Here is a 24,847-nt window from a genome sequence, read left to right as displayed (position 1 = left end):
AGAAATAAGTGGTGACACAGATGGATTTAATGTTTTAGGAGAGTCCAATTGGTTAATGGTTTGGTGTATGCTTTCAATGTTAGGTGTGGTAGTGGCGTTAGATGGATTTGGTGTTTTTGGAGAGTCTAATGGGTTAATGGTTTGGTGTATATTTTCAATGTCAGGTGCGATAGTGGTACTAAGTGGTTGTGTTTCAATAGATTTAGTTGGTGAGAGTTTGATGGGTATTTCGATATTAATCGAAAAAGGAAATTCACACTCACTCTCCTCATGGATTTAAGATTTAGAAAATAAATATTTATGTTCAAGGAAAGTGACATCCATAGATGTTAACAATTTCTTACTATAAGGATAATAACACTAATAACCCATTTGAAGAGATGAGTAACCAACAAAGACACATTGGATTACCCGAAGATCAAGTTTAGACTTTCTATGGTTATGATCATGAACAAAAACGATACAAACAAAGACACAGAGAGGAAAATTTGTAGTGAATGATTTAAAATGAGCAAAAAATTAGGAAAGAACATTCCGAGAACTTTTATAACCAAGGATTTTACTATGCATGTGATTAATGAGATAAGTGGTCGTTAAGAGAGCCTCTCTCCAAAGATATTTAAGAATATGAGTGGAAAAAAGAAGTGCTCAAGTTACCTCATAAGATGACGATTTTTTTGTTCAGCAACCCCAACGAGTGAGATGGACAATTCATTCTTCCTGAAAGAAAGACCCCAACGAGTGAGAAAAATATTCACTATCATTATCTGACTTAAATATGCTAAAAGAACTCTAAAATATTTCTCAATCATCTAGTGGAACCGTTTAAAAATATCCCCAGCCTCATACTTATCCTGCATAATAAAAGCCCATGTCGTACGAGAATGATCATCAATAAAAGAAACAAACCAACTAACACCATTTAGGCTTTTGACACGAGAGGGACCCCAAATGTCACTATGTATCATTTAAAAAAGCTTGGAAAGACGGTATGGAGAAGGAGGATATGTGTTGCAAATGTGTTTGGTAAGATGACAAATATCACAAGAAAAAGATGCATGAATTTTATGAATAAAGAGTTTGGGAAACAACTTGTCAAGATTAAAAAAATTAGGATGATCTAACCTAAAATGGTATAAAACAATCTTAACAGACACATCATTAGGTGATGAGGATATTGAAACAAAAGAGAACACATTAGTAGAGGGTTTACGGTTTAAAGAAAGGGCGTCAAGAATGTAAAGTACACCATGACGATTAGCACTACCAATCACCATCTCCAAGCTCAAATTCTAAAATTCACAAATATCAGAGTTAAATGGGGAAGTGCAACCCAAATCCGCAGACAATTTACTAACTGAAAGAAGATTGCAAGCCAAATTCTAAACATAAAGAACATAAGATAAAATAATATACTAATTAATCCAAATAAAACCACTGTACGCAATTGATGAAGGGGAACCATCAGCCGTTCGGACACTAGAAGAAGAAATTGCTTTTGTAAAATTCTGAAAGAGAGTGAAGTCTCCCATCATGTGGTCACTAGATCCTAAATCAACAATCCATGAATTAAAACTTGAAGATAATAAAACGAAGTTAGATTTAACCATTGTCTTCTACAAGTCCTTTGAAATCAAAATTTGATACCTAAGAGAATGATTTAAATGGTTTTTAAAATTTGATATCCCATGATTACATTGAAACAGTGATGACATACGATGAAGTAAAATAGCGGTTTGTTGATCGAAACGGTAGGGGCATCAATAGAGAAAGACGATGAGGAAAATGGTGACAGAAGTAATTGGAAGATCAAGAAGTTATAATAGGGCTGCTTATATACAAGTTTAGTTGAGTGTCCTAGATATGATAGAGTTCTTACAAAATAATTTTCTAGAGTTACTAATAATAAAATATTAATAATTAATATTAATCGTAATATAATTCATAAAATACTAATAATTAATCTTAATCATAATATAACTCACACTATATTCCTTTCATGTTTTTTAGTAGTAATTTACTTTAATAGGAATTCATGGATAACAAGCTTACTCAATTACTTTATGATTCGGGAAGGAAAAAGACTTGTATTATAGCTACTGTTCTCCTGGTATCCATTGTCTTGAGGACCTTAATTACACTAGATTATTCACACAAGGTGAAGAATATAAAAAATAAGCATGAAGTTTGTTGTCTATAACCATTTATTTAGAAACATGCTAATATTTACAACTATTGAGTGTCCGCTTTAGCTTCTACCAACTTTGCCCGAATTGCATTGATTGTCAAGTTACTACTTTGTTTGCTTCAATTTGACTTTTGATAAATGAAAATTTATGCTTGTGAAAACTGATGTACCATTCATGCTTCAAATAGAACTCAAAATTTTCTTGAAGTTTTATGAACTTAAAGTTGGTTTATAATCTTCACATTTAGTCATCGTTATTAATAAAGTAACATGATTATACATGCCCATGCAGGGATGTAATTGTTCTGTTGTATATCTTAAATGCAAGTTGATATAAATTGCGAATATGTAACTTTTGTTTTTTGCAACGGATACATCCACTTATTGTTTCTTTCCCTTACCATATAACTTGTTTGAGTTTTATTGTTATTTCTGGTTATATGATATCGTTGTTTGGAAATTAGAAAAGGTTTGGCATGTAATTTATTGATAACTTTATGTAGGTTAACAACAAAAATGATGAAATCAACTTTTATAAAGGACCTTTATGGTGAAATTGAGTACCTAAAGTCAATTAAAATGCTTCTTTATTGGATGGTTGTTCAAACAATTAAACATATTGAGTAATACAATCTTTTTATGAACTACATTAACTATTATAATATTGCTTTTTTCATGTCTATTTATTCAGAGGTGTATGTTGCTCGTGAAAAGAATGACATTTATATTCCAAATGAACGATATTACCAAGAAGAAAGTGAAAGAAAGGTGTATGATTTGGTTCTTACTTCCCCTTTAGATTTAGGGTATATGTTTATGCCTACTAGCAAAAGTTTTATTATTTTGAAAATTTCTTTCACTTCATTTGTTGAATAAGATATTTGTTTGCTACTATTGGAAACTTTTAGTTGTTTTTCTACTCTATCCATATGAGTTTTTCTAAACAAGTATAAGAAGTCTTTTTATTTAGTACACTCATTATTAGGGCTATTGAATGATTCTTTTGATTCCTTATTATTTATGTTGTGTTGAGTTAATCGATCGACGAATATGGCCAAGAGGAGGGGTGAATTGGCAATTAAAATTTTGGTGGAAGCTTTTGCAGAAAATTGAAAGCAATTGCACATCGATTTAGAATGGTTCGACTTTCTCAACCAAAGTCTACGTCCACTACCTTAGCTATCCACACTAAGGATTTTCCAACAAATTTACTAATTTGTTCTTTCTTTTGAGGCCAAAGAGATAACCTTACAACTCCCTCAAGAATATACCCCAATTCTTGATAACACTCTTTTTCAAAGAGAAGATTACAAATTTGCAAACTTAATGAAAAACCTCACAAGGTAAATGTGTTTGCACAATTCTATAACAAAGAAAAGAACACTCAAGAATGATTACAATTGAGTACAAGTAATGTTCTTGAAATAAAAATGAATATTGAATGAAAAATAGGCTTGAAGTGCTCAAACAATGAGTTTGATGTTTTCTCTTTGATTCTCTCTTGATTCTAGTTTCTTGTTGTTTCTTATTGTTGATCAATGGCTTTAAGCTTGTTTAAATACTCCTTCAATTGAGTCTGAACGTTGGGGATGATTAATGGAGTCAATAAAGCTGTTTAAGTGTGAAAACAATTAATAAAATCAGTTGGGAGCGTCAGTGCATCGATGCATACACAAGGTGAATCAAGTGTAAAATTCAAATATTTTGACCGTTGGAACACTTAGTGCATCGGTGCATTAAGTGCGCATCGATGCATAAAATGCATTCGATGTTTTGAATAGGCCTAAGTGCATCGATGCATAAAATGCATTCGATATTTTCATTAAAACCTGAGTGCATCGATGCATGGAGAGTGCATCGATGCATAAATTGCATTCGATGTTCAATTTATTCATTGGTGCATCAATGCATGGATTGGTGCATCAATGCATGGATTGGTGCATCGGTGCATCCCTTTGAAAAATTGATTTTAGGCTTGATTTCGGTTCAAAATACTTTGTGAAAATTGTTTCAAAAATATATTAAGTATAAATTTTTTTTTACACATTTAGTAAGGTTTGAAATTGATCTTGAAAGACTTGGAGTAATAATTTGATATTCGATTAATTGAATCAAATATACTTATAAAAATCTTTGTAAAATCTTAAAATTCATTTATACTTAGTTTGTTATATCGAAACATAAAATATTTTCAACAATCTCCCCCTTTTTGATATAACAAAACACTTGAGTAATTTTAAGATTTGTTAAAAATTTATTTTTGAAATCAATTTGAAAAGTTGAAAATTACCCCCTTACTATGATACATCTTTTCCCCCTTTTTGTTAAATAAAAAAGACTTTAAAAAATTTAGCCAGTTTATTTAATAATAAGATTAAGCTGCTAAGATCACAATCAAAAGAGAGATTAGCCATTAGTTTCATAATCAATATTCATATCGAATGTGAAATGGTAAATTGGTCATATATGTCTAATGATGCAAAAATAAGAAAATTCAAACCAAACTAAACATATACGCATTAAGTTCTTATAGACAAAACAACCAAAACTCTAATCCAAACATTCAATCATCCAAAATAAACAATCCAGAAACGACAAAATCAATCCAAGTTTTAAATCCAAGAAAGCATAACAAGGAAAAAATCTACTCCATCGGAGGATCGGGAGGAGGAGGAAATCGTGCTTGCATCTCAAGAGAGAGAGCATCCATACGTGCAAGCATCTACCGTTGAAACTCCATTTATTGAGCTTCCAAAGTGTCTAAGCGATGATCCACCGCTTCGTTGTTAGCAGTCAAATGGGATTTGATGGAAGAAAAACATAGATCAAATGTCTCCAAAAACGAGCAAAAATATTGAGGCACTTGATCCTCTTGTGGTGCCGGAGCATTGTCGAGATTGTCAATGTCTTGAAATAATCCTTGAATCTCGGGATCATCATCTGTAGCCGGTGCCGGAGGAGGAGGAGGGGCACGAGAAGAGCTAGGAGCAGGAGGTTCTCGTGAAGAACTCGCTCCTAGGGTTTGCTTAGAGGGTCGATAAACCCATTGACCAATTTCCTCGTCCTGTTTCCAATCAGCTTTTTTTCAACGAGGTGAGATTGATTTGGTTTTGGAGAGGAATAGGATTGTCAAGAGATACGTTAAGACCGAGTTTGATAAAAAGGTTACTAAGAAGACATCCATAAACTAATGTTTTGACATGTTTTGAAGGAATAATGTTTATGGTATCCACTATCTCACTAAATATAATGTGTGGCAAGATTATTTTGTTCTTATTCTTGATACACTACATCCACTATAAATCCCTAATACGAAGAGTGGAGTACCTACCTCCGGATGGTCTAAACCACCAAGAGATCATCAAATGAAGAAAATGATCGTGATGAGATCGTAGAGTACTAACACTAGTATTTGGAACATAGGGATATTCCACAGTTTCTTTCTCATTATATAAACCATCGTCATCTAGCCCAAAATGTGAAGCGATAGGCTCGGAGTCAATATGAATATATTGTCCTAAAAGATAGGATCTAATTCCTATAGTCCCACATTGAGTCTTGTTTTGAATACATACCGTATTAAAGTAGAAAATGTTGACTAACTGATGATAGACAATAGGTTTTAGGGAAAATAGTTTATCAAACTTCCATGTTTTGAGAATCGAAAGGTATTCGAAGTCAATATCAATCTTGGCTTGAACAGAAGGAATACGCTCTTCCCGGATTCTATAAGATTGGAAGGAGTTCATATAACTATGGTAGAGTTCATCCCTACGACGCTCAGGCATATTAAAACAAGAACTTATAATGTTTTGGTCATTCGGGTTTGGATTTTGAGGAGGAATGGGAGGTCAGTTTGAACTACTTGATGAAGACATAGGGCGTTTTGGGTTTGACATGATTTAGGAAACGAAATTAGAAATGTAACCTGCAGTTTTAAAACACATGCATGCAAAAAAATCAATCCCAAAACTCAATTGAGTCCGCAATAATTCAAGGTTCTCTAAACCGAATCCTAATGGGCAAAGTTTTTGAAAATTATTTGAAAATAACATTTAGAGATATCATAATTCATATAGTTTTTTCATGAAAACAATACAATTAAATCAAAAACAATGATTTTTTAAAATAGCATTTTTTTTATTTCTAAAATTCAAAGACAATGTTGAAAAATTGCTTGTTTTTTGACGAAATTGATTGTGAAATCTAGTTTAGAAACATAATATAATCAATGACCGATATAATATTCATCCAAGAACTAATCAAAACTAGTTCTAAGTTTAAAAATCAATAAAACAGAGGTTTTGAAATATTACCTTGAAAATTTTGAATTTGAGAGGAATGTGATGTTGTTTTGCATGAATTAATGATATAAGCAGGATTTGGAGTTGAAGAACGATTGAAATCCATCCAAAATACATTGATTGGAGACAAATGGAGAGTTGAGAGAGAGAGAGGAGGTAAAGAGGTGTTTTGAGGGTTTTGAGACAAAGAAGAGAAACATGTTTTTTAACCAAAACTCGACGGATGCATCGATCCACGGCCTTGTGCATCGATGCACATTCAAGGAGTGCATCGATGCACCTTTATGGTGTATCGATGCACATTCAAAGGGATGCATTGATGCACTGTTAAGTGTACCAATGCATTAAGCACAAAAATGTCAAAAGTCCATTTTAAACACTCAAAATGCTAAATTAATTAGCTCTAGTGGTATTGGCAACTCATATATTGAAAATTAATCATGTTCAATCAATCAAATTAATCCTTAAACTACATTTGAACATAAAGTTAATTTTTACCAAAGAACATAAACTCCCCTAACTAATAGCAAAGAATGCAATAAAAAATTATTATTATAAGCATTTTTCATTTATTCTTAAAAGTGCTAAAAATATTTTAAACGCTAAATGAAGATAGGTCAGTTAAACCTAATTCTCTCATAAGTGTCCAAAATATTTCTTTGTCTAAAGGTTTTGTAAAGATATTCGCTAATTGGTGCAAAGTATCAACAAATTCTAGAACTATATCTTCTTTAGCGACATGGTCTCTAATGAAGTGATGTTTAATTTCAATGTGCTTAGTTCTAGAGTGTTGGATGGGACTTTTAGTGAGACAAATAGCTCTAGTATTGTCACACTTGATAGGAATGATACCTACTTCAATTTCATAATCAAAAAGTTGTTGTTTCATCCATAAAACTTGTGTACAATAACTACCGGCTGAAATGTATTTTGCTTCATTGGTAGATAATGCAACACAATTTTGTTTCTTTGAAAACCAAGAAATCAACATATTTCCGAGGAATTGGCAAGTACCGGAGGTGCTTTTCCTATCTAATTTGCATCATCCATATTCCGTATCAGAAAAGGCATGCAAGCTAAAGCTATAGTCTCTAGGATACCAAAGTCCTAAACTAGGAGTGTCCTTAAGGTATCTAAAGATTCTCTTAACAGCTAGTAAATGTGATTCCTTAGGACATGATTGAAATCTAGCACATAAGCAAACACTAAACATAATTTCCGGTCTACTTGCAGTTAGATAAAGCAAAGAGCCAATCATTGACCTATATAATTTAATAACCACACATTTACCTCCTTCATCTATGTCAAGCTTTGTAGATGAGCTCATTGGAGTGTTATGTGGTTTCCCATTTTCCAGTCCAAACTTCTTAAGCATATCTTTGACGTACTTAGCTTGATTGATGAAGATGCCATTTTTTCTTTGCTTGATTTGGAGTCCCAAGAAAAATGAGATCTCTCCCATCATACTTATCTCAAATTCACTTTGCATTAGCTTAGAAAATTCTTGGCAAAGAACAACATTAGCAGAACCAAATATTATATCATCAACATAAATTTGAACTACTAATAAATCTTTACCATTATGCTTTAAAAACAATGTAGTGTCAACCTTCCCTTTTGAAAAACCTTTTTCGATTAAAAAAATTTGACAATCTTTCATACCAAGCTCTAGGAGCTTGTTTTAAACCATAAAGAGCTTTTGCCAAGGTTTAAAATTTAAAACAAAACATTTCTTCATCACTTTTAGCATCAAATTTGCCAAGGTTTTCTTTACCGTTGTTTAAAACAAAACATTTACATCCAAAAGGATGAAAATAGCTAATGTTAGGCTTTTTATTTTTGAAAATTTCATATGGAGTTTCTTTAAAATTGGCCTAATCATTACTCGATTTACAACATAACAAGCGGTATTTGTGGCTTCTGCCCAAAAATATTTTGGCAAATTATTTTCACAAAGCATGGTTTTAGCCATTTCTTCTAAAGTTCGATTTTTCCTCTCAACAACTCCATTTTGTTGAGGGGTTCTAGGTGCTGAAAAATTATGACTAATACCATTAGAATTACAAAACTCAGTAAATCTGAGATTTTCAAATTCAGTGTCATGATCACTCCTAATACTAGTTATAGAGTAACCATTTTCGTTTTGGATTATTTTTGAAAATGTGATGAAATGTTCTAATGCTTCATCTTTAGTACTTAAAAATAGAACCCAAGTATATCTAGAATAGTCATCTACCAAGAAAAATGCATATTGTTTTCCACCCAAGCTAGTAGTCCTAGTTGGTCCAAAAAGATCTATATGGATAAATTGTAATACTCTACTAGTTGATAAGTCATTAATGGATTTAAAAGAAACTCTCTTTTATTTTCCTTTAGCACAAGCATCACAGATTTTATCATTATCAAATTTTAGTTTAGGCAACCCTCTTACTAGGTCTCCTTGAATTAGCCGTTGCAAAACACTCATACTAGCATGCTCTAGTCTCCTTTGCCATAACCATCTATCATGCTCATCCTTAGCAACTAGGCATAAATTTGGCATATCTATAGAATCTAAATGCACCATGTAAATTAGCCGTTGCAAAACACTCATACTAGCATGCTCTAGTCTCTTTTGCCATAACCAACTATCATGCTCATCCTTAGCAACTAGGCATAAATTAGTCATATCTATAGAATCTAAATGCACCATGTAAATGTTTCATATTCTATGACCAACAAGCATAATCCGATTAGATGCAATGTCAATAACTTTACAACCATTAGTTTCAAACATGACATTGAATCCCTTATAACAAAATTAACTAATACTCAAAAGATTATGCTTTAATCCATTCACATATAAAACATTCTTAATTTGTATGGAAGAGGAATTACCTATAGTGCATATACCTTCAATGTGACCTTTTGAGTTATCACCAAAAGTCACTTATCATCTATTTTTGGCGTTGAGCTCTATGAATAGCTTTTGTCTCCGGTCATGTGTCTTGAGCATCAACTATCAAGGTACCATGAGTTTGAGTTTGTTTCCCGTGCCTTGTAACAATGCTCCTTTTCCTACAAACATAGATTAATTTTTGATTTTTGGTACCCAAATTCTTTTGGGTCCATATTCATTAGTTTCCAAAACCCTAGTCCCCTTAGGTATCCATTTGTGTAGGATATCCTTATCTTTTGTAGTAATGAGTTCTTTAGGAACCCATATACTTCTAACAAATTTTCCATTAGAGGTTCTTCGGGGACCTCTATGATTGTAGTTTCTAAAACTTTTTCTAACAAAGTTGATTTTTGAATTTTCTCCTTTTTCAAAATGTTTTGATTCAACTTTATCAAAAGAAGCTTTAAGATCATCAATTTCCTTTTGATGATCATCATTGACTCTTGAAAGTAAATTTTGCAAATCAGTATTTTTCTTTTCAAACTCTTCTAGTTTGATTTGTAAATGTTTGATTTTACTTTCAAGATCATTGTTGGTCTTGGATATGAGATTATTTTTATTTTTTAATTTTGAAATATCATTTTTGTATTTTAAAAACAATTTCTCATAATCCGAAGCCAACCCATTATATTCCTCTAATAACTCATCATAAGATAAACTATCTAAATCAAATGAGTTAGAGGTTACCTTAGAATCTTCCCCGAATGTCATCAAGCACAAGTTTGCTACTTCTTGTTCCTCTTCATCAGAACCTTCTTCATCGCTCCATGTAGCTACAAGAGCCTTGTGCTTGTTCTTTAATTGACCATTTCTCTTCAATTGTAGGTAATCATATTTGACATGCCCTGGCTTTTTGCATTCATAGCAAATGATCGGGTCCTTCTCTTTTGGTTCATTTTTGAAGCCTTCATTTCATTTGAATTTTCTTCCTAGGTTAGGCCTCATCATTTTCTGAACCGTTTGGCAAACAATGCCATTTCCTCGTCATCGTCATCTTTATCCGAATCACTCTCATCTTTTGTGGATTTGAGAGCAATTCCAATGTTTTTCTTCTTCTCTTTCTTCTTTGGTGTCTCGTCAATCTTATCGAGGTCTACCTCATCTTCAAGCATCATTTCATGAGTGAGGAGGGAACCGATTAGCTCTTCAAGAGTTAATGACTTTAGGTTCTTAGCCTCGATGATTGTCGTCTTCTTTGATTGCCATGATTTTGGAAGTGAGTAAACTAACTTCCTAACAAGCTTTTCATTTGGAATGATCTCTCCATATGATGTGAGACCATTGATAATCGTTGAAAATCTATCCGTCATAGCTTTGATATCTTTATTTGGTTTCATCATGAACTTTTCATAGCTATGTGTTAGAAGACTAATTTTAGATTCTTTTACCTCATCCGTGCCTTCATGAGTGACTTGTAGTTTATCCCATATTTATTTGGCGGTTGTACAAGATGAAACCCTTCTGTATTTATCTGGTCCAAGAGCACAAAATATGATATGAATGGCTTTGGAGTTGAGCTGGAACATTTTTGTCTCTCATTCACTCCACAATCTTGGATGATAGATAGGCTTGATATATCCATCTTCTACAACATTCCATGCTCCCATGTCACTTGCTTTAATAAAATACATCATCATATTCTTCCAATAGGCATAGTTAGCTCCATTGAAGAAATGAGGCTTGTTGACGGGCATCGATGATTAAAGTGGAGGCCATTGATGACTTGATTATCGATGTAACTCTTCCCGAATCGACTCAAGAGATGATTAAACTTCAAATGAGTGAGGCTCTGATACCAATTATTGAGTTAATCGATCGACGAATATGGCCAAGAGGGGGGTGAATTGGCAATTAAAATTTTGGTGGAAGCTTTTGCAGAAAATTGAAAGTAATTGCACAACGATTTAGAGTGGTTCAACTTTCTCAACCAAAGTCTACGTCCACTACCTTAGCTATCCACACTAAGGATTTTTCAATAAATTTATTAATTTGTTCTTTCTTTTGAGGCCAAAGAGATAACCTTACAACTCCCTCAAGAATATATCCAAATTCTTGAGAACATTCTTTCTCAAAGAGAATATTACAAATTTGCAAACTTAATGAAAAACCTCACAAGGTAAATATGTTTGCACAATTCTAGAACAAAGAAAAGAACACTCAATAATGAATACAATTGAGTACAAGTAGTGTTCTTGAAAGAAAAATGAATATTGAATGAAAAATAGGCTTGAAGTGCTCAAACAATGAGTTTGATGGTTTCTCTTTGATTCTCTCTTGATTCTAGTTTCTTGTTGTTTCTTATTGTTGATCAATGGCTTCTAAACTTATTTAAATACTCCTTCAATTGATTCTGAACGTTGGGGATGATTAGTGGAGTCAATATAACCATTTAAGTGTGAAAACAATTAATAAAATCAGTTGGGAGCGTCAGTGCATTGATGTATACACAAGGTGCATCAAGTGTAAAATTCAAATATTTTGACCGTTGGAACACTTAGTGCATCGGTGCACAAAGTATGCATCAATGCATAAAATGCATTCGATGCATGGTGTGTGCATCGATGCATAAAATGCATTCTATGTTTTCATTAAAACCTGAGTGCATCGAATGCATGGAGAGTGCATCGATGCATAAACTGCATTCGATGTTCAATTTAATCATTGGTGCATTGATGCATGGATTGGTGCATCGGTGCATCCCTTTGAAAAATTGATTTTAGGCTTGATTTCGGTTCAAAATACTTTGTGAAAATTGTTTCAAAAGTATATTAATTATAAAACACAATTTTACACATTTAGTAAGGTTTGAAATTGATCTTGAAAGACTTAGAGTAATAATTTGATATTCGATTAATTGAATTGAATATCCTTATAAAAATCTTTGTAAAATCTTAAAATTCATTTATACTTAGTTTTTTATATCGAAACATAAAATATTTTCAACATGTTGTTTGTCTAGCAATTGTGTAGGCAATGGCTAAACATATCAAACAAGTGGGGGTCCTTTTAGAAGCACATCATATGGTTAATTTTTGCTATAGTGTCTCTTTTAATTAGCCATATTCACAAGTTCTTTGGTGTCTTTGTTTGATTTATCTAACTTACAACTTCTTTCTTTTTCTATTTATTACAAAACAACAACTTCAGGAATTACAAGATAATTATGTTGCCTTAGAGCGACACCTTTGATTTGAGTGGGAAACTTGAGACGACTGAGGTGAACTTTGTTAGTTTTTCTTCAATCCTTTTATGTTATAGACTCTTACTAATTAAATAGGTGAAAATTACAGAAAAGCTTCAATGAAGGTGTCAAATTGTTTTCTAACTCTGAAGAACTAAAGAGTGTCACTATGTGTTGAAGGAGAAATAATTTATTATATGTGAACAAAAAAAAGTTTATGTCAATATGTACTTAAGTCTTGACTATTACTATCTATTTTGTGCCTGACGTTATTTTGAATGGTCAAAAATAGAAAATGTTCTAGTACATCAAGCCAATGTCTTAAGTTCTGACTTGGAGAAATCTCTTAAGGATAATGCTTCATTGTTCTTGAAAATTGGTATGTCGTTCTGCTTAGTGCTTAGTTATTTCACATGTAGTGTATATAAACGAATTGAAATATGAGTATATGGCCCTATGATGATTTACTTTATAGGAAGAGAAGACAAATTAAGCAATGATAACAGAGTAGAGGTTAACAACTTCCAAGTAAAACTAGCCTAACAAATTGGCTCACTTTGCAAACTTGTGGCCTCATTAGTGTCTCAACAAAATGAACACGTTCGAAGTGTTGAGAAACTCTTTTGGTCTTTTACCGATATATATGATAAGGTACCAAAAGCTTTCCCCTTGAATAAACCTCAAAGATTACTTTTAACCAACTTGATAATTCTTTTGTGGATATCATTTAGTAGTTGTGTCTGACCTTGTATTCATAAAATTGCTTCTAGGCTATCTTGGAAATGAAGAAAAAGGTGAATACTGCAAGAGCTTTGGATATTTCCCACATGGAAGCAGTCCAAAATGTTGTGCGATTGTACAAAGCTAGCTTCAATGTTGTATTAGATGAAATTTGAACTGTCTTCATCAAATGCACATTCTATTAAAGAGGTAGGTGCTGATATTTTAAGTTTGGTTGCTTTTATTTTATTTATTTGGAGTGCATGTTTGGTTTAATTGTTTCCCTATTTTTTTATGAACTATGGATCACTCCCTTTTATCTGAGGCCATCAAAGCAGATTCAATGTTTGATGAACTTCAAGGTATTCTTTCAACTTACCAGGGTGAAATAACTGTTTTTACGAAGGAATTAAGACATATTTGTGTTCCAATTCTGAACCTATCTTTGAAGGTAGAGATACATGTTGGACATATAGTTATTCTACAATAAATTTTTTGTTACTTACAATATTTTTTGTTTGTTTTATTTATATTTATGTGATTTCCTGTAGATGGTTGTGTTAATTTTATAATGTATTTTTGCTGAATTTGGGTCAAGAGCATGATCAGAAATTGTTGATTTTAAGAAGAATTGTATATGAAAAAAGGAGAATTTTTATTCATATAAAAGAAAATTTGTACGTTTACATAGACATGATAGAAAATATATACAATAATTAGGGTAAGTGTTTTAGTTAAACTAACCTATTATTAAGTGTTTTACTCTTATCTAAATATTGGGCTAGGAGTTTAAACTAAACTACATAATACTTATCCTCCTATCGCATAACTCACACTAGTAAATATTGTAGAGACCCATCTTGGATATTATCTCATCAAAAATAATTCTTGGAAGTGTCTTGGTAATAATGTCCACCAACTAATATTTGGTAGAAATGTAGTTAAGTTTTTACTGCTCCCTTATTCACATTCTCAGAGATAAAGTGTCTATCGATCTCTACATGTTTAGTCAGGTCATGATGGATCGGTTTCTCCGTGATATTTATAGCATACTTGCTATCATTTTGGAGTTCAAAGTGTTTTTCACTACACAACTCGAGTTCATTCAGTAGCCGTTGTAACCAAATTCCTTCGTAAAATTCAAGTGTCGTCGCCCAAAATTCTACTTCTACACTACTTCTAGAAACCACTTCTTGTTTCTTGCCTCTCCAAGTTACTAGATATCCCCAACAAATGAAAAATAACCTGTAGTAGACCTTCTGTCGATTAACTCTCATGCCAATCTTGAATCTATAAAAATTCCCACTGTTCTATCTTTATTTTTTGGAAAATTAATCCATGTCTCGGTGTCATTTTCAAGTACCTCAAGATTTGATTTACTCCTTATAAATATTCTTCTCTTGGGTCATTCATGTATTGACTTACTATACTTATAAGAAAAGCTATATATGGTCTAGTAAGAAAAAGATAAATCAACTTACCTACTAGTCTTTGATATTGTTTTTGTTTATCGGACTACCTATTTCTTCCCTCCTTAATTTTAGATTCTCCTCCATGGGAGTTTATGTCGGTTTGCATCCTTCATTTCTTATTTCTGATAGTAAATTTAAAATGTACTTTCTCTGATTAATGATTATCCCTTCCTTCAATCTGGCCACCTCCATACCTAAGAAGTATAGCAAGATACCTAAGTCTTTAGTCTCAAAATCTCTTGCTAGTAGCTTCTTCGATCTTTCTATTTCCACAACATCATCATCAGTTATTATGATGCCATCCACATAGATGATTAAAATTGCCTTTTTCTTGTTTGATGCAGTTTTCACAAACAAAGTGTGACATGATTGACATTGCCTGTAACCATCTTGAATAATTACCTTTGTGAATTTTTCGAGCCATGCCCTAGGAGATTGTTTAAGACCATATAACGACTTTAGTAACCTGCACACTTGCTTGCTTTCTGTATTTGCTTTAGGTGGAACTCGCATATAAACTTCTTATTCTAAATTCCTATTCAAGAAAGCATTTTTATGTCTAGTTGATGAACTATCCACTAATCATTAACGGATAGCAACACTCTTACAGTTTTAACTTTGCTACAGGAGTAAACATCTCTTGATAGTCCACTCCATGTGAATAAGTGAACCCTTTTGCCACTAGTCTCACCTTATATCTATCAACACTGTCATTTTCCTTGTATTTCACAGTAAATACCCATTTACAACCGATCGATTTCTTATGCTTAGGAAGATCAACTATAACCCAAGTGTTATTAATTTTTCAGTGCCAATAACTCTTCTTCAACCACTTTCCTCCACTTAGGATCTTTCAATGCTTCTTCCACTGTATTCGACACAACAATACTATCCACATTAACTGTAAAACTCATAAAATGAGGCATTAGTCTCTCATATGCAACAAATCTATTAATTGGATAATTTGTACATCTCCTTACTCCCTTCCTTTAAGCCATCAACAAATCACTTGTATCAATTGAGACATTTAAATCATTCAAAAAACAATGGTTACCTTCTTTAAGTTCGAAGGCATTCAGGCTCGGTTCTAGCTCTCAGTAGTGATCACTTTGTATGGGAACCTCAAAAACGGGTCTTTGTATCCTTTGTAAACAAGTACTTTGGGATTAGAAAAGGTATGAGGTGAACCAGTGTTATGTTCGATTTGAGGCAGATTCATTTCTGTAGGGTAGTATGACAAGGTTGGTTCGATTGCAAGTCTTGTTCGGCTAGTAGAACTGGTTCGGCTGGTGAGAATGGTTTGTCTGGTTGGTTAAGAACAAAAGGATATGACATAGGAACAAAAATCATAAATCTAAAATTCACTTGGTGATGACTTCCCCTGAATTTTAAATTTGGGGAAAATGGGGTGTTTTCCAAGAACGAAACATCCATGGATATAAAACATTTCTTAGTACTAGGACAATAACACTTATAGACCTTTTGAGTAGAAGAATTTCCAAGAAAGACACATTTAAATGTTTGAGTATCTAACTTAGATCTAGACTTATCATCATTATGGACAAACACAATACAACCAAAGACTCAGAAAGGTAAAGTAGAAGTCAAAGGCTAAAAATGAAGAAAACTCATAAGAAAAACATCTCTCAGACATTGAAAATGCAAAGGTTTACTAGGCATTCGGTTAATCAAGTATGTGACAGTTAAAAGAGCATCTCCCCAAAAATAAGAAGAAACATTTGTAGAAAAAAGAAGAGACCTGGTAACTTGCAAAAGATGGCGATTTTTTGGCTCAGCAATCCTATTTTTTGTGAGGTATTAACACAGGAGGTAAGGTGAACAATATCTTTTTCTTGAAAGAAAGCACCCAAATTTTTGGTGAAATATTCATACCATTATTAGAATGAAGAACTTGAATAGAACTCTCAAATTGGGTTGCAATCATTGTGTGAAATCGTTTGAAAATATCACTAGTTTTGGATTTGGTTTTTATAAGGAAAGTTCATGTCATACGAGAGTGGTCATTAATGAAGGAAAGAAACCATCGAAACCCATTTGAACTTGCTACTCGGGAAGGGCCTCAAATATCACTATCAATAATTGGAATTATCCGAACTAATCCACTGCCTGCAATAGTCTAAAGAAAACCATCTACCGTTCGGATATGAGAAGCACACTGATTTATTTGAAAATCCAAGGTGAAGGTCGCCTGTCATATGATCTCTAGCTCCGGAATCCACAATCCATGTAGTAGATTTGTTTTCGTTGGCCAAAGTTTCAAGAGGAGCTCGACCTTCAGGAGCTGAATTCTGGGACTCAGAGACCGAATTTAATTGACTGAACATCTGTCTTAATTCCTCCATTTGTTTCTTGCTAAAGGAACTGTCCGACAAGTCGGTAGATGATGCAAAATAACCCTGAGAATCACGTGGAACGACTTGTTTAGAAGGCTTCCAATCTGCTTGTTTGCCATGTAATTTCCAGTAGCTATCACGCACATGTCATGGCTTTCTACCGTGATCGCACTAGGGTTTTCCTTTCTTCAGCCTAGAATTATTCTGAAAGTGGGTAACCAATGCCGACCCTTCATCAACCACTAGATCGGGAAGCATAAGAGTACGACGGCTTTCCTCCCGACAAACCTCCGAGAAAACTTTGCAAATCGACAGAAGAGGTTTCAGACTCAACACTCTCCCTTGACTTCATCAAGTTCTTTATTGAGACCAAAAATAATTTGAAAAATACATCTTTTCTCCACAAGTTGTTTAAACAACTAAGCATCATCGCCACACCGCCAATCACGCGACTCAAACAAATCGAGCTGCTGCCAGAAACGAGATAAAATGCTGAAATATTGGGTAACACTCATACCTTCTTGTTTAAGATTATTAATTTGGCATTCAATACCAAACAACGTAGTCGAATTCTCCAAAGTCTCCTTCGTCGCACTTTGAATCTCAGTCGCCGTGTGGTACAACAGGAAATTCTCCCCCACCTCAGGGACCATCGAGTTTATTAGCCAAGACATGATCATGGTGTCATCGCTGAGCCAATTTGCGTAGTCAGGATCGGTAACATCCGGAGTCGGTGTCGTTTCTAACAGGTGTTGTTGTTTACGTGGGCCAGTAAGGAATAGTTGGACGGATTGAGACCATGCAATATAATTGTTGCCATTCAAACGGTGACAGGTAATTGATGCTGGTGATGCATCGGTGAGGGTAGAACCAGAGGTATGAAAGAGAGGCCCAGAGATAGCCTCGGAAGAAGACGAAGAAGTCATCGACAACTAGGTAAAATTGGATCGGTAACCTAAACTGATACCATGTTAACTTTATAATGTATTTCTGCTGCGTTTGGGTCAAGAGCCTGTTGAGAAATTGTTGATTCTAGGAAAATTTGTTTCTAAAAAAAGGAGTGAATTTTTATTCACATAAAAGAAAAACTGTTCGTTTACATAGACATGATAGAAAATAATATACAATAATTAGGGTAAGTGTTTTAGTTAAACTAACCTAGCAGTAAGTGTTTTACTCTTATCTAAATAATAGGTTCGGAGTTTAAACTAAACTACATTATCCTCTTATCGCATAACTCACAGGTTGCATAGCTAGATTTCTTTCCTCTATATTTCTTTCCTTTTCCTTGTTAAATATTTATTTTTTTCTCCCTCTTTTGATTAACAGAGGTTCCATGTAAGTATTGAGCAAACAAAGCACATTTCTGATTATAGCAGTGAAATTCTGGATAAGCTTGCCGAAGAGTCTCTGAGGGTTTAGAATCATGCTGTGCAAGCTGATGAAGTTCAGATGAAGAGCATTGCCAGCTTCCAAAAGGCTTATGAGGTATAACATGCATATTACTATTTCCTGACCGGGAGATACATTCTTGAAATTTCTTATTCATGAAGCATATGCCATGTAGGAGCAATCAAAGTCTGACGCAAAGAAACTATAACCTGTTCCATTTTTGTCTCATTGGAGTAGATTTCAATATGTTTATTCCAGGAATGCTACTGTTGCACATGAGCAGCATGGTGCTGAGATTGATAGTGCCCGCGATGCAGCTGAGAAAGATGGCTTGAAGAATACTGATGAAACCCTTCAGTACATTGATGGTGAGAGTCTTTTCTTCTAGAATATGTACACTGATGAGCATAATGATATTTATTGATATCATCCCGTTGTCGGGATGGGAATCCTCTAATGAGATAATTTCTTGGTGGAATTCTGCACTGGAATGTCAGAGCAGGAACAGGGAATAACACGGGGAATTGTGGACGCTGTTAAAGCTCAAAGTAAAAGTCTTGAAGCATTCCCGGATGATCATTCAAGTCAAGCTTCATCAATCAAGCAGAGATTAGAAGAAACATTCCAGAAAAGATATATGGTATGTCTGTTAATGCATAAAGCTTTTGACTTAAATTTGAGTTTTGATACTCAAATTTGTCTATCAACAAAACTAAATGTATAGGATTATGAGCCGAGTGAGACGACACCAATACGAAGCGAGCAAGACGTACCAAGCAAAGGGACGATTAACTCACTACGAACCATGCCAATGGAAGCTCTGGTCGAAGAATTTCGTGAAAACAATTCATTTGAGTCAAAGGAAATAAAGGTATCGTTAATACCACGCCCGCCCCTCACTCAAATCAACTTCAATTCGGAAATTAATTTTCCATCTGTATGATTAGTGTAAACTGTTATAATCAATCATTTTATGGAAGGTCGCAAGGATGTAGCAGTTGTAACATCTGGTGTATTGCACTTTCTTAGACTAATAATCCTTTCTCAGGATGTAGCAGCTGCAACATATATCGTTACAGTATGATCAACGTTTAATTTCCGTTTACTGTCTGTATTTTGCCATTTCTGTTGGTGGATATTGTTATAATTTTGAGAAATTAATTTACAAACAATTTATGCATTTAAATTTAGTAAAGCAAATTAACTAATATTTCTTTTATAAAATGACATAATGCTCATATTTTAAAAGAAATTTGTCCAACTGCAAATCAAAAATAAAATTGTATATTAATATAATATAAAATTGTCATAATATTCATATTTTTTTCTAATTTACCTTTTAATTTTTTTATATTCTTATATATTGAATATAAATTTAAATTTAAAACTGTATACCAATAAAATAAAATAAAATAAAATAAAATTATTTTAATTATATTTATATATAAAAAATTAAAATCACATTATGATTTTTATAACAGCAAGTGCTAACACGTGTGATTAGGAAGTACTAAAGAAAATAAACAAATATTGAGAAGGATTTACTAGTTGAAGAAGTTGGACCACAAAAGAAAAGACCCACATTTGATTGAATATTGGTTTGAGGGAAACAAGTGTTTTCATTTGTTCATCCTTTGAGGACTTTGCATGCTATAAGCACAGGAGTGTTCGAGAGTGATAGGTTGAGTCCCATTGTTGAATGCAAACACATGAGCATTCTCAAATACTGCTACTGTTGGATATACCCTGTTGCTGATGATGGTTTTCCCACCTGCTGCAAAGCTCTCCACCACCGAGTGATCAATCTGCCAAAACATAAAGTCTTATGTTTTCAATAGTCCAATGTCACATGGCCTCCGTATAATCTTTCTTAGACATTAATATATACACACACCCTGTAGACAGATCTGCTTAAATCCGAAATCTTTAAAAAGAACATATTCAATTCTACCATTGACGTCGCTTAATAGATTCATGTGTTTTATATTCATATATTTTTAAGACATAATATCAAAATTACCCCTAACATTTATCAAAATGGTCATCTTAGATCTTATTCTTTTTTTTTTTGGGAGAATAGTTTATCTCCAAACATTTCGTTTTTGGGTAGAAAAATCTTTTTGATGGATAAAAACTATTAGTTAACACACTCCAAAATATGTATTTTTACCCTGAAATGAAACGTTGAAGAACAAAAGGCTCTAAAAATAGAAAATAAGGGCCAAAGTGAGTATTCGATCACACGTTAAGGTTTTTTTATCATAAAATAAAACGTTAGGATAAAAAAACTCAAAAAAAAATAAAATGATTAAATTAGTAAACGTGGATGATGAATTTTTACATTATGCCTACTTTTAATTGCACACCACTTTATAACCAAAATTCATACGTACCAAACTCCTGAGAGAAAGCTTTTTATCAGCCAAATCCACATCTACAAAGCCACCATACATTGGTTTATAGACATCAGTCTTCAGGGTGGAGCTGCAAGAAATAAATCAAATAAAAAACCAGTTTAAGTCGATTCTTTTATGGAGGAATTGAACTCAGTATGGGTGACAGACTGTTGTTCATCAGAGCACATGAGAACAACAGGTTTGTTGTCTTTAGCTTTGAAAATCCTGAAGAAAACCGGAGTGAATTCTTCAAGCTTCTCCGTAGCCAACACCATCAGACCGAACGGACCCATTGCGCCCTGCACTGATTTCTTTTTGAAACAAAGGTCTTGGGGATCTTTCCAACTAGGATCAAACGCCTCAGCTTTGCCCAAGTTGGGTATTGAGAAGGTGACTACAACATCAGCCTGCAAAAACAAAAGATGGTCAATTTCCCCCCTCATTCAATCAATCACTTTGTTTATCCTTTAGAAACCAAACCTGAGCGCCTGTTACTCCTTCTGATAGTTTAACAGGCTTCCCAGTTTCAAGCTTTTGATTGCTCTTATGGATCATTTGCCCCCTTAGAGTCTCAATCTCTTCAACAGGCCATTGCACCAATTGCTTTCCACTGGGATCAAGCAACACGGTTCTAGGAATCAACTGACATAAAAACATCCATTAATGTTCATCACTAAATGTGTCCCCGCAACCCAATATGCTTTCAAATACTCAATACGTTTATGAGATGGGTACAGGACGGATACAATTTGGGTACATACCGGTGACTTTTCGTGTTGAAGGGTATGGTTAGAATTAGTTGAGTACGTTGGAGAAATTTTCAAGGACGTATCAAGGATGACATTTCATCTTCACACACATACCTAGGATTACTTTTGAAATTTAACTTTAAAAAATTTAAAAATATAATTTTTAATAAGACATTAAATTTGACTTTGAAGCGTGAAATATCAACAACTTACTATAATTTTTTTTATAGATTTCGGGTATTTCTAGATTGAGATGTCTTAAGACATTATAAACTTAAGATATATCTGTTTTTACAAAGATAACACAAACATAAAACTAGACATGAGTCTAATACGTGATTTTATAGTAATTACAAATATTAAAATTTATTTATATTTACCATACTTTTACCATGCCCATACCATGTAATTTTAAAAAGTTATCGATTTACATCCTCATAACTGTCCTAGTATGTGTACCAATGCAACATAATGTACGTGTGTGTGATGGTATTAGTACCTGAATTCCAGCCCATCCTTTTTTAACATCATCTTGCTTAGTATCCGATTCATTACTCCAACCCCATAAAATCCTCCTGTGCTTCACTGGATCAAAGAACGACTTGGATGCATAAAAGTTACCATAATCAAATCAAAGTCCATCCCAGCCATCAGCCAGGTCTGTATCAGGAACATACTTGTCTAGATCTGGCAAATAAGTCCCGATAGTGTAATAATCGTACCTTGTCGCATCCAAACTCACTTTCAAAACATGTTTCACATCGTTCCCTAGTGTAGAAGTATCCGACCCCGTCTTACCAGAAACCGAAACAGGGTAAAAATCCGGACATTCCCAGTTGCCTGTCCCCGGGACCTGGTGCAAAGGAGCAGCAGCTTTGACCCATGTCTTTTGATCCTTGCTCTTGAACAAATAAGCTACACCGACGTCGTTTTTTCTGCTCCCTACCAATATGTGCCAATACCCATTCGCTTGCCATGCAGTCGTGGGGTCACGAAAGGAGCTGCCGTTGATCTCATTATCGGGAACCACCATCGGGTTTCCTTCCTTTGGCTTTTTCCATTTACGTAGGTAAGGATCCGACGGGTCTTCCGGTACGGCGTAGTTTTGTAGCTGCTTCTCTTTGGCGTCGATCCCTGTGTAATAAATGACCACTTTGTCGCCTGGGAAAATGGTGGCTGAACCTGACCAAGTGCCCTTAATATCGAAGGGTTCTGAAGGGTAGATTGCAGGTTCAAGGGGTTCCCAATTCACCAAGTCTTTTGAGACTGAGTGCGCCCATACTATGTTGCCCCACACTGAACCCTTGGGGTTGTACTGGTAAAACAAATGGTAGAATCCTTTATAATACATAGGGCCTGTATGATCAAACACATTAATTCTCAGGATCATTACCTGCTAAAGTATTGGTTAGCTTGGATTGGTTAAAAAGAAACTAAAAGTACTCACCATTTGGATCTATCGTTCGATTTTCAAATGTCCCCGGTAGAAAATAAGCCAAAAAAAAATACAGAAACCAAGTTAGCGACAATGTTAACCTGGTATCCATCATGATCAAATTGATATATTGGTATCATAGGTGACAATTTATGCATTAAAAAAATGTGATTAGGGTTGTAAAGAACAAAAAGGATTGTAAGTTGATGTGAACTTTATACATTAGGGTTGCGTACCAAGATTTCATATAAATTAAAAATAGTTGTACTTGTATTGTTCATATGTTTTTTAATATCTTGAGTAGACTATAATAAACGAATGAGTAAGATATTTCATATTAACTTATTTGGGTATAATCTTGTATTTTAAATCTCACCTAATCAAGTGATCTAAGATATTGTTTCTATTATGTAGGAGAGAGAAATCTTATATTGATCAACATGAATTCTAGTATATCAAACATAAGTTTTTATACAATCCTCGTGTTTTTCGCTAGTTCTTAGAATATGCGTCCACCCACTAACAACGAAGATTAATCTTATATTGATCAACATGAATTCTAGTATATCAAACATCAGTCTTTATACAATCCTCATGTGTTTCGCTAGTTCTTAGAATATGCGTCCACCCACTAACAACGAAGATTAATCTTATATTGATCAACATAAATTATAGTATATCAAACATCAGTCTTTATACAATCCTCATGTGTTTCGCTAGTTCTTAGAATATGCGTCCACCCACTAACAACGAAGATTATTCTTATATTGATCAACATGAATTCTAGTATATCAAACACCAATCTTTATACAATCCTCGTGTGTTTCGCTAGTTCTAAGAATATGTGTCCACCCACTAACAACGAAGATTAATCTTATATTGATCAACATGAATTCTAGTATATCAAACATCAGTCTTTATACAATCCTCATGTGTTTCGCTAGTTCTTAGAATATGTGTCCACCCACTAACAACGAAGATTATTCTTATATTGATCAACATGAATTTTAGTATATCAAACATCAGTCTTTATACAATCCTCATGTGTTTTGTTAGTTCTTAGAATATACTTCCACCCACTAACAACGAAGATTCCATATAAATTAGGGTTCTACGTCGTCGTGAACTTTGTACATTTCCCTTTCATATTCACCTCCAACACAAAAGTGCCTGTTTGACCTTCACTTTTTTACGATGCTTTTTTTTACGTTATCCAAAATTACAAGGTTCAAATTTTAATATTTGTAATCTTTATGGTATATTTGAGTTAAAAGAAGGAAAAAGGGATATGGAGGTGAAGTATGAAAGCATCGATGGAGAACATACCATTGATCCAATGCTTTGGAGGCTGAAAATGGTAAACAGTTCTATGGAGTTGCTTAACGGTTGTTGCAGCCAAAAACTGATATTCAGGGTAAAGCCTATGAGAAGCTTGGACTCCCTTCAGTAATGAAACGATAACATTCCATAGCACCAAACAAAGAGAAAGAGACTTGGAAACCTCCATAGAAGTTAATGATTTACAGTCATAACATGGATCGGTTATTTATAGCATTATGAGATAGGTGGTAAATGGTGCCCATGGATTTTCGGAATGTTAGCTTTCATTGTTTTGATTATATTATACTAAAAACGGATTAATTTCAGATATTTGTCGTTGCATAAATCACTAAAAGGTGGATGTTGACCTGTTATTAGGTGCATAATGTCCTCGCTTA

General features: G+C 33.8%; 2 pseudogenes; one reads left to right on the top strand and one right to left on the bottom strand.

Moving 5' to 3' along the window:
* The first annotated feature begins 2,035 nt into the window (after nt 1-2,035).
* Nucleotides 2,036-19,633, top strand: LOC120182349 (annotated as a pseudogene).
* Nucleotides 19,634-20,134: 501 nt separating this feature from the next.
* On the bottom strand, nt 20,135-24,636 carry LOC120181744 (annotated as a pseudogene).
* Nucleotides 24,637-24,847: the final 211 nt, after the last annotated feature.

The sequence above is a fragment of the Hibiscus syriacus genome, unplaced genomic scaffold (assembly GCF_006381635.1).
Source record: "Hibiscus syriacus cultivar Baekdansim isolate YM2019G1 unplaced genomic scaffold, ASM638163v2 tig00003721_pilon, whole genome shotgun sequence".
In the NCBI taxonomy this organism is placed as follows: Eukaryota; Viridiplantae; Streptophyta; class Magnoliopsida; order Malvales; family Malvaceae; genus Hibiscus; species Hibiscus syriacus.
This window is presented reverse-complemented; position numbering and strand designations above follow the sequence as displayed.